This window comes from Miscanthus floridulus, chromosome 1, assembly GCF_019320115.1.
Source record: "Miscanthus floridulus cultivar M001 chromosome 1, ASM1932011v1, whole genome shotgun sequence".
NCBI classification, from domain to species: Eukaryota; Viridiplantae; Streptophyta; class Magnoliopsida; order Poales; family Poaceae; genus Miscanthus; species Miscanthus floridulus.
Genome location: NC_089580.1, coordinates 119,396,067 through 119,412,706, shown reverse-complemented (window position 1 = coordinate 119,412,706; position 16,640 = coordinate 119,396,067). Strand labels below are relative to the sequence as shown.

The window sequence follows — 16,640 nt, the reverse complement described above, 5'->3', positions numbered from 1 at the left end:
CGTCGGGCTCATGTCGCTGAGACATCGAGCTCTCTGCCTGCTGTGCTGTCGCACACTTAAGTAGCGTGCAAATCTCATGGTGGACCCGGCGATTCTCGGGCATCGTGGCCTCTGGAAGGCCATGAAGCAGGGCCGTCGTGGCGACGATGTTCTGGCTCACACGAGCAAAGCGGGGAAGGGTTTCATCGTCGGCGATGATCCTTCGGTTCACGTCGCGGGCCATGGCACGTGTGTGCCCTCCATCTCCGTGGTGCCTGATCTCCTCATCGATCTTCTTATACTCCTGAACAAGCTGCTATCTGGCTTCGTCTGTAACAGAACCGACCAATTTATAAGAGCACAAGTACAAAAGCAATCACCGGAGTGATCAAACAGTCATACTTGAACCCATATAAACCCGGTAGTCAACTGAAACCACGAAGGATTTCAAACCAACTTGCATACAACCAAGATCATAGTAATTCAACATAACAAGCCACATGTTACATCCATTTCACAAGTAGTTCATAAGTACCACATACATCAGAGTACACATAGTTATTACAAAACGAGTTCACAAATAGCGGAAGCAAACTAGTTTAACACCATCACACACACTTAGTTCAAATACAAGCCAATACCATAGTCATATCCAGCAAAAGTATTAAGATAAGATAATATAGATGATCATGCCCATGATCTAGTCTTCATCCCCCGCAGGGTGGAGACAATACTTGCAGTAGCCGTTATATAGCACGTCATCTGCAACAAGGGGGAATAAACCCTGAGTACGATAAGGTACTCAGCTAGACTTACCCGTCGTAAACCAGAAATAAATGACACCAAGGATTATGCAAGGCTTTAGCGGTGGGTCTAGCTTGACAACCATTTTGCATAAAAGCTTTAGTGATATGAGAGCATAATTTGCTTTATGAGTAAGCAACAATTTAACAATTTTAACCTATCAACTAGATTAGCACCTGTACTAGAGCAAGCAATTGATTAACTCCAAACATTAGTAACCATATCCGGTATAATGTTGTATCATCATCATCATCAATTTAACCATCAAGTTCAATTAAGTGCATCTACGTTGCCGCTGCTCAGTCAAGTTCTCACTATCCGGGAGAGACGGCGATTTGAATCGATTCCTATCCAGCTGGAGGGGTATTCCTAACACAAACCTAGGCATACCTCGCGAAGGCAGCCTTAGGTCACCTTTGGTACATCTCAGGAATCACGGCTCCGAGCAGCGCCGCACCCTCAGGGAGTCCACTCTGCCAGGTGGTCAATCTCACCTCGGACTTACGCCAATAGCTCCCCGCACATCCTTACTACCACCAGGGTGTGCACTTTCACTTCTCGGTCTTCCGGCCTGAGTTGAGCTACTCAGCTTCGCGGTCGGAACGAGTTATCCGGCCAACTAAGTGATAGGCATGCGTTCAACATGACATGAGGACGTACAGCGAATCGGTCCTTAACCGACACAGACGGGGATAGATCCACAACCAAGACCTCCTTGCCTTGTTGCTTCTCTATCGACCTCCCGCCCGGTCACAATTCATTATTAACACATGGTTATTCTCCACGATAGCGATTATAGCCAACCGTGATCAGACATTTTTCTAATATGCAGGTGACAGGAAATCACCCGACTTTTACCGGTCTAAGCATGGCTAAGCTTTGATTCGCTCCTGGACCTAAATAGGATTCAGGGTACGTATATTGGCCAAGGAATAGGTATATATGCAACAAGTGTTCGCATCCAATTCCTATCACTTAATGCATCAATAAATAAAGATACTCAAAGTAACCATTTTTAAAACATAGGAGTCTTAGAATGCTCCGAGGCTTGCCTTTCAGAAAAGATGAAGGTTGGTGATCGGGGCACTCAAGAACTTCTTCGTTGACTCCTTCTTCGGAGACCTGCACCTCCTGCTCCTGAGCTTGCTGCTGCTCCTCCGGAAGTACTGGCTCGAATTCTAGAAGCGTAACTCCCTCCGGAACACCTATTGCATGTCGATGCACAAGATAAATATCATGGATGCATAAGGAATGATATGATGCTCATGATGAATGAATCACAGTAAGTGTTTAATGAAACATCACTGGACACTCGTTTACCGATTAAGAATAGCCCTATTCAAATCACTTTAAAACAAGTATCTAAACTTAACTTGAAGAACAAGATCGACTAACCTAACTTGCATAACCTAAGGTAAAGCTGCTCATCTTCAGTTAAAGGCCTAACACCTAAGAACATTACCATAAACTTAGAAATAGTAACGGTATACATAATTTAACATTTAAAGCTTCGTATGCATACAAGTAGTCCCTTAATTCAATCACAACCAGAGTTCTACCATTCCGAATGACTTGTATGAGGACATTCTAGAAAACTATGAAATTCTCTACAAAACAATTGTAAACATCACAGCATGATACTTACGTTAACTAACTCGAAATTCCGTAAACCTAGAATTTGTCCAGAATGGCAGGGTTACTAACTTATTTATTTAACGATGATGCAAAAGCCTAATTTGACCAAACCAAGCTTACCAACTTGTTACACATACCAGAGGAACACTAGAAAGTATGGTGCTGACTTCTAAATAAATTATTTAATATTCTTTTCCAATTTATTTAGTTAATTAGGTGATTAAAGCAATATATAGTAAAACTGTTCATAAAAATCTACAAAAATTACAGTAGCTATCTCATGCTTCACATAGACTACCACAAAAATTTCAAATCCATTGAGCAAGCAGGACTTGCTGTACCTAAAATAACGAGTGGTATGTCCATTTTTAGCATAATTAGGAAATCCTAATGAAAAGTGTCAAGCAATAGATTTCACATTTTTCCTAGCATCATTCTAGCATAAGAACCTTACTCACCAAATTTTACCTACACTGGATCTATAGAAAAATTATGAAAATTCACATAAGATCCATCCATTGATAAAAAGAAATTCTATAACTTAAAAACTATCCATGCACTAGCTTTGAAATTTTAACCAGAGATTCTACTAAGCAATAATAGACTACCCATAAAATTTCATCATTTTGGACCACAGAAACTCAAGATAAAATTCAAACAAGTTTGCATGTATCCAAAAACACATTTCAAAGTCCTATTTAATTTATCTAGAATTTCTAAAACATGTGCTCATATAATATTTTTATTATATACTAGACAATACTAGGAACTCAACAAAATTAGAACCATAACAATTGGATCTACCAACTAGGAGATACACATTTTTGAATTTATATGCCAAACTGTGAAATAAAACAAACAAAACAAATAAGAAAACAATCACAGCCACAGCTGTTGGGCCGACCCGAGGAACGGCGGCCCGCGAGCGACGCTGGCGTGGCCCAGACATTGGAGCGGCCCACGCTGGGCTCCCGCCTCAGCCACGGCGGCTGACAAGGCGGACCCGCGCGACAGAGAGAGAAGCAGGGGAAGGAAGAAGACGACGGCGGGACTCGTCGTCGGTGGCTTCTCCGGTGAAACCAATGGCGTTACGGTGCTCACAACAGCAATGCGCAACTAGCCGTGCCCTTGATTGAAGCTTTTGGCGTGGCTATAGGGTCGGCGACGAGCAATGGTGGCGCACGGCCGCGGCAGGGTCGGCTCCGATGACGCTATGGCGTCAAGGTTCCTAACGGTGACCCTACGGGCTCCGGTGGTACTCCTATGACCTAACACGAGCCAGAGGAGGGAATGGAAGGACGCGAGGAGCACTGGCTGCGAGAAGCGCTACTCCGGCGAGGTCCGACAAGGCGGTGGTGGGGAAAAGATCGGTGATTGACCCTTACCGATGCACGACCGACTCGTGAACACGGTGGAAAAAGAAGAGGGGATCACGGCGGGGCTCTGGATAAGCTGGGCAACGCGTTTTTGCCAAGACGCGGGAGCTAGGCGAGGGCGAAGCTCCGGCGGCAATGGCGGGCGGCTTCGGTGCTGCGCTACGGGAGGCGAGAAATGCAACTGGGGCTGGCAACTCGGTCGGGCAGGCATGGGGTGGCTTCAAGACGTGGCTGGCCATGCCAGGGCGCCCACGGCGCGTGGCCTGCGCACTCAGGCGAGCGGCGACGAGTGGCGCCACGCGGCCAGTGGATTCTGAACCGGTTGGCCATGACGGTCACTGACCGTTTTCTGAAAACAGCGATTCAGGTTCATCAACGATGACTGACAGCGCCACTTCAACACCTTATCCTGACTAATCCGTTGTTCGTTAGTAAAAATGGTGTACATGAAAATTGTAGATGTACCATCCAGCTACATTTTCCTTTCAAGGACCAAGCCCTAAATCACCATGGATCAGCAGTTACATGAAGCCAAAGTTGACCTGATCCAACTGAAATTGCAGTTTAGGACTTAGACAAATTTTTCAGTGAAAACAACATGGACATCTGACTTGTGGGCCTTGTTTGAACATGTTCCACACATTTTCATGAGTTGGTCATAAAACAACTTTTGTTTCTTAATAAATTAGCTACAACTTTTGTAAAGAGTGTAAAGCCATGCAAGGTTTCTAAGTTGATCTTTTGAATCAGTCAAACAGTGACGATCCAAGGGTCAAATCTAGTCAAACCTTCACTTGAGGGCATTTTGGTCATTTTGATCTACATGAACAATGTTCCAACAAGCAACCTAAGTGAAGTTAAGGTGTACTAAACCATGATCAACCTCTTTACAAAATTGTTACACCACTTACAAAGATCACATGTGATAAAAGCAACTAAAACAAGCAATTCACTCATATGTTGCAATGCAATGTTTCATATGTTGCATGACTTTTGTTGCAAGCTTAACTTGCCACATTCCTACCATGGTGCCATGTTTCTAGGTATGAGAAATTAATGTTGCATTCCCATTTTTGCACTACTACCATTCATAAGCAAGAAAGTATGAACAGACAGAATATGCGAATGTTGCATATGCATGTTTCAGTGACAAATGGCATGATGACATAGATGATGCACATGTTTATGAAATGAAATGCAATTATGTGGAAACCAAACACCTAGGGTGTTACATCGTATATTTCCCGCTTTTGGGCTTTTAGCTGCTCCACCCCTACGTGAGGTGGGGCCGCTGCTCCCCCTTTGGCTCTGTCGCCGAGGTTGCCTGCCGGGGTGACCTCCTCCTTGGAGGCGCTTTTGATGTGTCCCTCGGAGGTTTCCGCCATGAAGCATTCCCGGGAGGGATGATGGCTCCCCCTACCAGAGTCAGAACCAGAGTTCGACCCCGGGTCTTCCACGAGGAGGCTGTGGAGGGATTCTGTGATGCTTTCAATCATCCCCATGAACTCATTGTTCGTGGGAAATGGGATCGTGCGCTAGGCCACAAGGTGGCTTATGGTCGCCATGACGTTGCAGAGACCGAACAGAAACGCCATCGAGGCGCATCGAGTGGAGCATTCTGGAGAGAGGTTGATGCGGCGCAGGGCCTCCCTGGACGGCTAGGGTCCAAGGGAGATGCCGGGCTAGCCCTCAAGCCTCCGGTAGCTGAAGTTGGCGGAGGGGAGAGACTGGACGGCCGCGTGGGCCAGCGCCAACTCTCCTCCTAGTGTGACAATGAAGTCTAGGTCACCAAAATGCACGTGTGTGCCCGGGACCCAGCTGATTGCGTGGTTAGCCATCCGAGGCTTGATTTGGAATGCGCAAAGGCCTCTACCTGGCGCCCCCACTATCGGTGTTTCGAACAAACACTGGCTAGTAAATTTATGATTATTACGCGTTAGGCCCGGATGGTGCACTAAAGGACACAAGGTTTATACTGGTTTGGGCTGAACGTCCCTACGTCTAGTTTGCTGCTGCTGCTGCTCATGTTATTAATATAAAAAATGGTTCATAGTAGGGAGTACAAAACAGTCGAGAGAGGGACGAGTCCCAAGTCTCTGATAGAATGATTGGAAAGGTTGTCGAGAGCTTGGTCGCTGCTCAGCTGTGTATGAAGTGTCGTGTGTGTTCAACTTATCCGTCAAGAGTCGGTCCCCTTAGTGAGGGGCCCTACCCTCCCTTTTATAGATCAACTGGGGAGTAGGGGTTACAGATGGGAGAAAAACTGGAAGCCAAGAAGCTCGTTCGAAGGTGTTGGGCCCTCCTTTTCCGCTAAGCCAGCCTTGCTGACACAGCCAGACGGTGTCAGGGATTGGCACATTCGTCGGGTGCCCGTGTCCTGGCGACGCCATGCCCTTACCGGATTAGCAAGTGTCCCGTCCCGCCCCTCCGGGAGGCATGCCAAACAAGGGTGTTGACCTGTGGCCCTGTGGGGAGCGGGCGGCGCGGTGACAACATGTCCGTCACTGTAGAGGGCGCGAGTCTCTTTCTGAACCATAGTGGTTGTCGTATGCCTATGTCAGGTTCCGTGTCTGAGGGGCTGAAGGCAGCGCCTACAACACTATTCGGACTCTGCAATGCCGGAATGGTCTAAAGCACCCATCCCGTCATGCCCTGGTGGTACTTTTCCTAGCGCGGCGCAGGGCATGGTCCATGGTGCTGCGTTTGACTTGAATGTCATGTCGTACCCTGTGCTCATCCTTATGAAGGCGCAGGGTGTACTTGTTGGGCGAGGCGGAGTCCGCCCTTGGACGTTGGGCGAGGCGGAGCCGGCCCTCAGCCATCAGGCGAGGCGTAGCCTATCCTTAGACGTCGGGCGAGGCGGAGCCCGTCCTCGGTCGCCGGGCGAGGCGGAGCCAGCCCTCGGGGGTCGGACGAGACGGAGCCAACCCTCGGGGGTCGGGCGAGGCGGAACCAGCCCTTGGGGGTCGGGCGAGGCGGAAACAATCTTCCATCATTCGGACAAGAAGCGTAGTAGCATTCTTGCCTAACCGGAAGCGTCAACGTTCGATGGTTATTAGTCCCACCTCATTGGGTACCCCGGTGTTAGGTCCCCGACACTAACCAGCCGTGATTTTTTGTTTCATTTAGGACAAGAACAACTCCTGCCCTATATGCCGGCATGAGCTGAGGACGGATGACCATGCGTATGAGAGCAGGAAGGAGCGTGAAAGGGAGGAGGAAGAAGATAGAAGGGGTGCCACAAATGCTGTCAGGGTGGGGAATTCATGTATATCTGAACTCAACAGTACCAGAATGTAATCACTTTGATGAACTTCGTGATTATCTGATGCATTACTGTCGTACACCTCTTGTTCTCCGCAAATACTAGGTATAACCATGTGCTACATGTACCTAGTTACATATCTTGTGATCAATCTCTGATCTGTGCTATGTGCTGTCTGTGTTTGTTTATCTTATCATCTGGTTTCTAGGCTGCATAGCTAGAATCCTAGTCGTGGTTGGCCGGGGTTAAATGGCAGTGAGCTCGGCACCGGTCACTCTGGCGCTGAGCTCGGTGGCGCCGAGCTCAGCGCCAGAGTGACTGACGCCGAGCTCACTGCCATATCATCTACCGTGTCCAGGAGCTCGGCGCTAGAGACGCTAACGCTGAGACGTGTTATCTCGGCGCTAGCATCAATGACGCTGAGCTAAGGATTTATTTTCTAAATTCTTTTCGTCAGGGGTTTATTTATGAAAAACTTAAAAAAAAAAGACTAAAATGTAAAAAATTAGGTGCCGTGCCGTGCCCCGCACCCGCAGAGCATGTGGCTGCACAGGGACACCGCCGCCAAGTGCTACACGCTGTCCGCCAGGAAGCTCTGCATCTTTTCCGGCGATACGCCACGGTACTGGCGCTGGATCCCTCTCACCGACTCCAGGTCTGTTTGTGAAATCAAAACCTCTATTTAGCCCTGGTTTAGTTTCACCTCAAAGTCTAAAAAGTTGCTACAGTACCTGTCACATCGAATGTTTGCGACCTGTGCATGGAGCATTAAATATAGACGAAAAGAAAAACTAATTGCACAGTTTCATGGGAAATTACGAGACGAACGTTTTAAGCCTAATTAGTTAATGTTTGAACACTATTTGCTAAATAAAAACGAAGGTGTTACAGTAGCCCCAAATTTCAAATTTCGCAAGCTAAACCAGGGCTTATCCGCAATCCATTTATCGGCTCGTCAGCGGCTCTGATGCGAATGTGAACTGCCAGTAAGCATACTAGTTTTGTTGCTGGGGTGGGTGCTACATCCATCCCATTGCAGCACCGTGTACCTCTGCTCTAGTCTGATACAAGTCAATAGTTGCGCGTTCGTGACGTGGGTTGCTAACCGTAAGTCTAATGGTGACATTGTTTTGAGAGCAATCACAGCAGGTTGATGGTGTTAAAGACTCCTAGGTTCGCTGTTAATTTGTAGTACTAAAGCATAATCGTACCCCCGTCCATACTGCTTTCCATATGCACTAACATGACCAAATGTTGTTTTTTCCTAGCTTTCAAGAGCAAAGATTCATGGCCTTTTTTTTTACTTTGATTCTCTAACCTGAATGAATACAGCACAATTCGCTCAAGGTCAAGGAAATTAATGCTGAATGAATGGCACTTTACCTAAACCAATGCACTCTTTCATGTACCTTGCCATTTGAATGAATTTTATAGGCTCATATATATTCCAAATTCTAATGCCGTGTGTGTTACAGGTTCTCAGAAGGCGCAGAACTCCTGAAAATTTCCTGGTTGGAAATCGGTGGCAAGATACATTGCAACATGCTCTCCCAGAACACCACTTACGCTGCCTACATGGTGTTCAAGATGTCCGACAAATCCTATGGGCTGGACTATCCACTCCAGGTGGCTGAAGTTAGCATTGGGGCAACCGAGTCCACTCGTCAGGTTTGCCTAGGATATGTGGGGTACGAACATTCATGCCAGTTGGATTAGTTCACGTACAGCACCCTCAGACAAGGGCTGATGGCTGGCTGGAGATGGAAATGGGTGAGTTCAAGAATGAAGAAGGTGAAGATGGCGAGGTGTCCATCAGTCTCAAGGACTCCTGTTTCGGCTACTGGAAGAAGGGTCTTATTGTGCAGGGCATTGAGATCAGGGTGAAGAAATAAGGCTGGGAAGGTTGTGGGAATCGGGCTTTGCGCATCCAAGTAAGAATCTTAGATTTGTAGTGCTTGTTTTGCAGCACATGCGTTGTCACGCAATGTATGTGTGTGTTTTGCCAATGCCCAGCAAAAACTAATTATGAACGTTGAACTTAAGAAAGCTTGACCAGCAGTCGCGAGTGCGCAGAGACCCTTCTCGTAAGAAAAAAGAGCGCGCAGAGATCGATTGACCATTGCAACTTGCAAGTATAGTGAGAGTGAGAATACTTCAAAAATACATGTGCTAACCATTTCAACCTTTTGATTTCTAAAAATACTACAATTTCACACAAGGCTTTGAAAATGAAACATGGATAGCAAAAGTTTAATTCTCTAAATAAGGCCGTGTGTGGATGCATGTGTATCTACTTTTATTCACATGTGTTGGAGTGGAATGGAATGAAACTTACTTTAATTGCACTCTAATTTACGTCAATACATGTGAATTGAGATGAATATATACGTATTTAAACGAAGCCTAAAAGAACTTTTAGCTGTTTCCGTCGTTGCAAATTAAAAGATGCGTAGCGCATCCAAGCCGATCAACTCAGAAAAAGTTGCCATTATGATATTGGCTCACGGCGAAGCATGCACGCGAGCATGGTTATTACTACTACTTGGCTGATTGAACTAAGGGTCTGTTGGGTTCTTTAGTCCGTAGACTAAAGTTTAGTTTCTGGACTAAAGTTTAGCCTGAATCCTGTTTTATTTTAGGGACTAAAGTTTATTAATGTAGTTATATAAATACAATATTACCTCTGTTGAGATGAAGATATTACAGCTGTTGGCCACGGTGGGATGGGGAGTAACGAGGGACAGGATTGTCTCCAGAACACTTTAATCTAGTTTAGTCACCCCCTCATGGACTAGAGGACTAAACCCTTTAATCCAAATTTTAATCCATGTGTTTAGCATTTTAGGGACTAAAAGTAAGTATTTTAGTCCATATTTTAGTTTAGTCCCTGAACCAAACAGGCTCTAATTAAGTCGCTTGTTTATGCGGTCCTCTTTTTTTTTGTCAGTCTTTGTTTGTTACTGCTCATCAATACCCGTGATTTCTAATTAAGTCGCTTGTTTATGCGGTCCTCTTTTTTTTTGTCAGTCTTTGTTTGTTACTGCTCATCAATACCCGTGATTTCACTTCAAGTTCAGTATCTGTTGTTCGAAAGCTTGATTTTTTTTAAAAAAGTGTCCGCCTGTGCTCGACTCCGGCGCGGGGCACCGTGGTGCCAGGAGGCGAGGCGACCTTGCTCAGCTGCGCTCGGCTACGTCACGGGGAGCTCCGGGTCTCGGGTGTGGCGGCGGCGTGGACGGGGGTGCTCCTACACGGCGTCCTTGCGGCCCGAGCTCAACGGCGACGGCAGCGACGGAGCAAGGTGGACATGGCCGGCTATTTAGACTGGCCAACGTATGTTTTCTGCGGTACCGAAAGAGGAGAGAGTGTTGGAGCATCGGTGCCAACCATGATGTCTATTGATGCCAAGTTTAAATTTTGTTGAGTCGAGGCATGTTCCTTCCTCGGTGTCTAGAAGAGTAAAAAATGATTTTCCAATTAACCCCTGAATGATTATCTCTATCGCCATCTATACAACTAAAAAGAACCAAATGTTATCGCCTGTGCAAAACTAATCGCCCTGCCTCCCTATTCGGGACGCTCGGTAAAAAAACATCAACTCCCGTGGGAGAGCGCTCCCTCGGCAAGCGCTGTTCCATCGAATGACGCCCTGGGCGCCATCGCGTACAGCGGGAGCGCGCACATCTTCAACGGCGCTACCCTCCTTGCGTGGTAGGCCCCGATGACGCCCGACCCCTTTAGGACGCTCTCTTTCAGGATGTGGATGGTGGCGATGTGGTCCCGGATCTTCTTCTTGTCCTTCTTCGGAACGCCCCACTTTCTCCACGACTCCGAGGCCTCTTCTATCAGGCGTCCGGTGAACTCCGGCAGAGGAGCGGCGGTGTCGTTCTTGAGGTAGAACCACTGCGAATGCCACCCCTTGTTGGACGTCGACAGCCGCATCGGCGGGTACTCGTCGACCCGGTTGTTCCAGAGTTGGATGCCGGCGCATCCCATCGGCATGTGTAGCTCCTGCATGTTCTCCCTCTTCTTCTAGAGGATGATGGCGAAGAAGTACCTCCACAGATTGAAGTGGGGGTTGATCCCCATGAATCCCTCGCACAGGGCGACGAATGCCGCCATGTGCTGGATCCCGTTGGGGTTGAGATGCTGCAGCTCGATCTTGTAGTAGTGCAGCAGCCCCCAGAGAAATCTGTGGGTAGGGGTCACGAACCCACGCTCATAGAAGTGGGCGAACGACACTATGTAGCCATCAGGCGACGATGGCAGATCCTCCTCGCCGGGCAGTAGCCACTCCTCGCCCGAGGTCCGCGTGCAGAGAAGACCGCGACGGATGAGTCCCTCCATACGTTGAAAGGTGATGTCAGAACAGATCCATTGGAGGTGGGGACGGTTGGATGCGGGCACGACGGCGGCGGGGATGCGGAGACGGGGAACCTTAGGCGATTGGTGGTGGTGATCGTGGCTGCGGAGGCAAGGATGCAAGGTATGGAACCCTGGGGGCGAACCCTTTGGTTTTATAGGGACGCCGGATGCGAGGAAATCAACCATCCACCTAGATCTCCGTGCCTACCATGATCTGCAACAACGTCCCGCCGTGGGGCATGCGCACGCAATCTCTATCCGTTCCCTCGGAAAAGTCACCGGACGTTTTGCCTCTCTGGACGGGTCACGACTCATCACGAGTAAAAGGAATACGGATCTAAAAGCATCTCTACGGCCCGACTAGGCCTAGGAGTTCATAGGTCGGCCCATCAACGGGTTCGACAAACCACTCCAGGCACCTTTAGGGTGAGAGGTGGAAAGGTTTAGGCCTGCTAATGGCCGGTACCTAGGCGCACGAGCGTCGCAGGCATCCTGGCCCACGTTCCATCAAAAAGAAAGGCAGAAGGCCCTCGGGACTGGTCGAACGGACCCGAGAACTATATGGATTGACCACCAAGGGTCTGGTGTCACTCACCAGTTGACCCAAGCCGGATCCCCGCGAATGGGATGTTGGGGCCCCACTTGGACTAGCCAGCTAACAACTCACTGAGTACCGTGGCTCATCCATAGAGGAAAATCATGACATAGCTTAGCCCCACCGATTGCGGAAACCGTAGACGGGGTGACGGTCACAAAGACGAGCTAGCCCTTGACTAGACCCCGGCTACGCGTGGGGGCTCAAGGAAAGTAGGCTCGCAAGGAGACCAGACATACGGTCGTAGAACGACAGACCCTCGAAGGGGTCAAAATCAGGGAAGGGCCTTTTCTGACCCACCAAACCTCACGACTATACCCTCGAGGGGTCCGATCTCAACGAAAGGGAATCACCGTCCCCAGATCACGCTGTGGGTGACAAAAAAAGGCCAAGGCCTTCAGAGTTGTCCCATTCCGAAAAGCCTCTGAAGGAGTATTCTACTCCTCTATAGGCTTAGGGGCTACTGTCGGGGACCAATACTGGGGTACCCGAAGAGGACGAGCTAATAACCATCAACATTGATTCGTCCGAGCAGTTAAGAGCGCGACTAAAGCTCCAACCGACCCCCAGATGCACAAACTCCACCTCGCCTGACCCCTGAGGGTGGTTCCGCCTCGCCCAACACCGATGTCGTGGGCTCTGCCTCGCCTGACTCCTGAGGGTTGGCTCTGCCTCGCTCGACCCCTAAGGGGTGGCTCCGCCTCGCTCGACCCCTAAGGGTGGCTCCGCCTAGCCCGACACCAAGGCTGTGGGCTCCACCTCGCTCGACCTCTAAGGGCTAGCTCCGCCTCGCCCGACCCTTGGGTTTGGGCTCCGCCTCGCCCAAGCCTTGGGTTTGCACTCCGCCTCGCCCGACCCCAAGGCCGAGGACTCCGTCTCGCCCGACGGAGACCCATACCGCCGCCAACCACTCTAGGTCCAAGCATATGGGCCTAGGTCAAAACTCTGATGCCAGGGAAGAGACTAGCATGCCTCAATATAGCCCGCGACCCACGATGGGTCATACCTAGAGGTTCATGTCAGGAATAGCGTCGGACGTACTGGTGCTGTTCTACCTAACCTCTGTACGAACACTTACGGGAGCGTCAGTTCACCACGATGTCTGCCAGGACAGAGTGAAGCGCCATGACCAGCAGACGATGCCTCCACATGGCGCCAGTGATGGACAAGGCCACGACAAGAAGCTATCCCTATTGATGTCTATAGGGTCGGCGGGACCCACATAGAGGAGAAGAAGGACCCAACGATCCTAAAGGACTTCTTCCTCTTGTTCTCTTTTCTTCCTCCACTATCACCCGTGCTTTCCCTTGGCCTATAAAAGGGAAAGCAGGGCGTCCCATGAAGTGGAGGGGACTCTCGACCAAACTCGACTCAACTCGACTCGACTCAACTAGAACCGATTAGAACACACAAGCACACAGCCGAGATGCGACCAAGCACTCGGCACCCATTCATTTTTCTCACCAGATATTTGGGACCTGTCCCTCTCTCGACCATTTATAACCCCTACTATGAACTTTTAGTGCTAGTAACACGAGCAGCAGCAATGAACTAGACATAGACACATTCTGCCCGAACCAATATAAACCTCGTGTCCTCTAAGCACACCATCCGAGCCAGACGCGTAATATTAGAAATTTACTAGTTGGTGGCAACTCAAAACACCGACACTATAAGTCCTAGATAATCTCTACTACAAAAGGTACACTACAGGCAATTGTGGGTTAATTCAATGGAAAGTAGTGGCTCTCCTGCACCATTGGGTGACAAGACTAACACTACTAATGGAGGTAACCCAAATAAATGGGCAATTACTATATTGAATTCAACATATTATTTATATTATATAAATGATAACCAATAGTATCTGGATGTAACACTGCATGAAGTGATGCTGGAGAATGCAAGAGAGAAAGAGAAAAGGCTCGATGGCTTGCAATGTCTCAAGAGAAAAGGGATGAAAGAAATAAAAAACATCGAGAAGCATATAAAAGAAAAAGGGGCAACACCTACATATTGAAACTTTATTTCTATCTCAATCGTGTTCATTATGTGATTGATAGAAAGCGCTAGACCAAGCAATCAAAATGCATCAACTACACTTGCATAACCATTATTTGATGACACCAGTAATTTGCACTACTTTTAACATTCTTTACAGTATTTGCTTTCCTTTATTGTTACCCAAGCTATAATATCTCATGGCACTATGCCAATCATAGACGATGATGAAGGCGATATATTCGAAGATGATGAGGAAGAGGACGAGGGATACCTGTTTGCTGGGCAAGGTATTTCTACCAAATACCGAATACCTTTCTAAACATCCACTCCCTTATCTAACCTTAATTTTTATGTTTAAATGTTATTTCAATAAAGGAATCAGATGACGATGTCCAAAGTGATACTCCTGAGGAAGACACGACTTCTAACCCTAAAGTACCTAACCCATATGAAAAGGTGTATAGTAACATTCCTAGGGTGACAAACATGCTAAAACCTATCCTAGATTGCCACCACTGCGGTGCGAAGAGGTTTCCAAAAGAACCTCCTAGGTTCTGTTGCCACAGCGGAAAGGTCGAGCTGAATGCACCGGTCATACCTGACCAGCTCATGAGGCTTTGGATGAGCTCTGACATAGATGCTAGGCACTTTCGTAACAATATCAGGTTTTAATGGCCACTTCTCTTTCACTTCCCTCTACTATCGCCTTGACAGTGCTACTACTAACATCAGAAACAGCGGCATATATACCTTCCGTGCACATGGCATGATCTATCACAACATAAGGTCATTTGGGAGAGAAGATGGTAAGGAACCCAGACATCTTGAGCTTTACTTCTATGATGACGATCCGAGCCTTGAGCACCGGTACCAAATGTGTCATGAAGAGAAGTACCAAAAAGATAAAGAAGTTATAGTGAGATTGGTGGCCATCCTTCGTGACAACCCGTACTCACAACATTTGAGGAGTATGGGGCAGGCTGAACAACTCGAGGACTATCGTCTCACACTTAACCTTGATCAGTGATTGGACCAAAGGACATACAACATGCTGTTGGCTTCAGAGGTGACTGCTGTTTGGATCGAGGGTAGTGAACTCCTTGGTTAGTTTTAGAATAGTGTTGTCCTACATGGGAAAGATAGGAGCAGGCATGGCATCCAATCATACCATGGATGCTGTGATGCTCTCTCATACCCACTCTTCTTCCCTAGTGGTGCGCTTGGATGGCATATGGATATCCCAAAGAAAGGTGTTACTATGGAGGATGTCAACATGGCTCATGCCCTGTGTAAGGCTCGTAGTGGTACAGAAGAAGAAGAAACATGTTTGTTTATCTTCTTATACTTTTCATGTATATCAAATCGTTATCCTAGAAACACCTCTAATACCATAGTTTTTTTGTAGACCCTCCAGGAAATTTATGTGTTTCTGTGCGTGACTACTACTGCTACAAGTTCTAGATATGGCCAGGAATCTTTAATCCCATACTTTATGGCAAGCGTCTTTTCCAACATTTGCAGTGGACACGTACATCAAAATTGAGAGTTCTCGATTGGATTACATACGCAATCGTCAAACAGAGATTACGGCTAACCTCTACCTAGGATTGGTTATTGATAGCTTGCATGCTAGTGAGGGAAGATCAAAAGCTGTTGGAAAGCAGACGGTGATGCCTTCCTCATGTATTAGAGGCCTAAGGGACATGAGGCATAGGTACTTGGATGCCATGGCACTGGTGCGGAGGTTTGGAAAACCAGACATCTTCTTGACTACGACATGTAATCCAAAGTGGGATGAGATCTCGCATGAGTTGCACCCTGGACAAACACCACAGGATCATCCAAATCTTATTGATCAAGTCTTTAGGGCAAAACTGGAAGAGTTTAAGCACATGTTGATAAAAAAGGATATCCTCAAAAAGGTTCATGCACACGTGTATGTTGTGGAGTTCCAGAAGAGGGGTCTACCACATGCACATTTTTTTGCTAAGCATGGAGGGACCCTACAAAATCACATGCCCAGAGCAGTATGACCTTCTCATCGCAGCCGAACTCCCAAACAAGAAGTATCTAGACTTGTATAAAATGGTTACAAAGCATATGATGCATGGCCCTAGTGGAGTACTTAATCACAATTGCCCGTGCACAAAGGGCCATGAATCATGCAAGAACCATTACCCGCGACCTTTCTATGATGCCACATTATAGGGCAAGGATTCATACCTAGTTTACAGATGGTGTGACGATGGTAGAAAAGAAAAAGTTCACATGCATGACCTTGACAACAGATGGGTTGTGCCTTACAACCCATACTTCCTACGTCTGTTCCATTGCCACATCAATGTTGAAGCATGTGGGAGCATCAAGGCTGTTAAGTATTTGTTTAAGTACATTTACAAGGGTCATGACCGTGCGTCTGTGGCTGTGAGAGAGGCTAACAAGGAGGACAATGAAGGAAACATCGATGAGATCAAACAATACATGGATGCTAGATGGGTAACTCCACCAGAAGCCTTGTGGAGGATATATGGTTTTGATATAAGTGATAGGTCCCCTTCGGTGTTGTCCTTGCAGCTCCATCTTCTTGACATGCACATGGTGTCATTTCACTAGCGCG

The 16,640-nt window shown here is 47.6% G+C and overlaps 3 pseudogenes; all 3 read left to right on the top strand.

Annotated features, from left to right (window-relative positions):
* Positions 1-7,196, top strand: part of LOC136510542 (E3 ubiquitin-protein ligase AIP2-like) — a 37,452-nt pseudogene extending 30,256 nt beyond the window's left edge.
* The window catches only part of LOC136539563 (F-box protein PP2-B11-like), a 40,136-nt pseudogene extending 31,185 nt beyond the window's left edge, over positions 1-8,951 (top strand).
* A 5,277-nt stretch (positions 8,952-14,228) lies between these two features.
* LOC136462220 (uncharacterized) lies at positions 14,229-16,056 on the top strand (annotated as a pseudogene).
* The last annotated feature ends 584 nt before the right edge of the window (positions 16,057-16,640 follow it).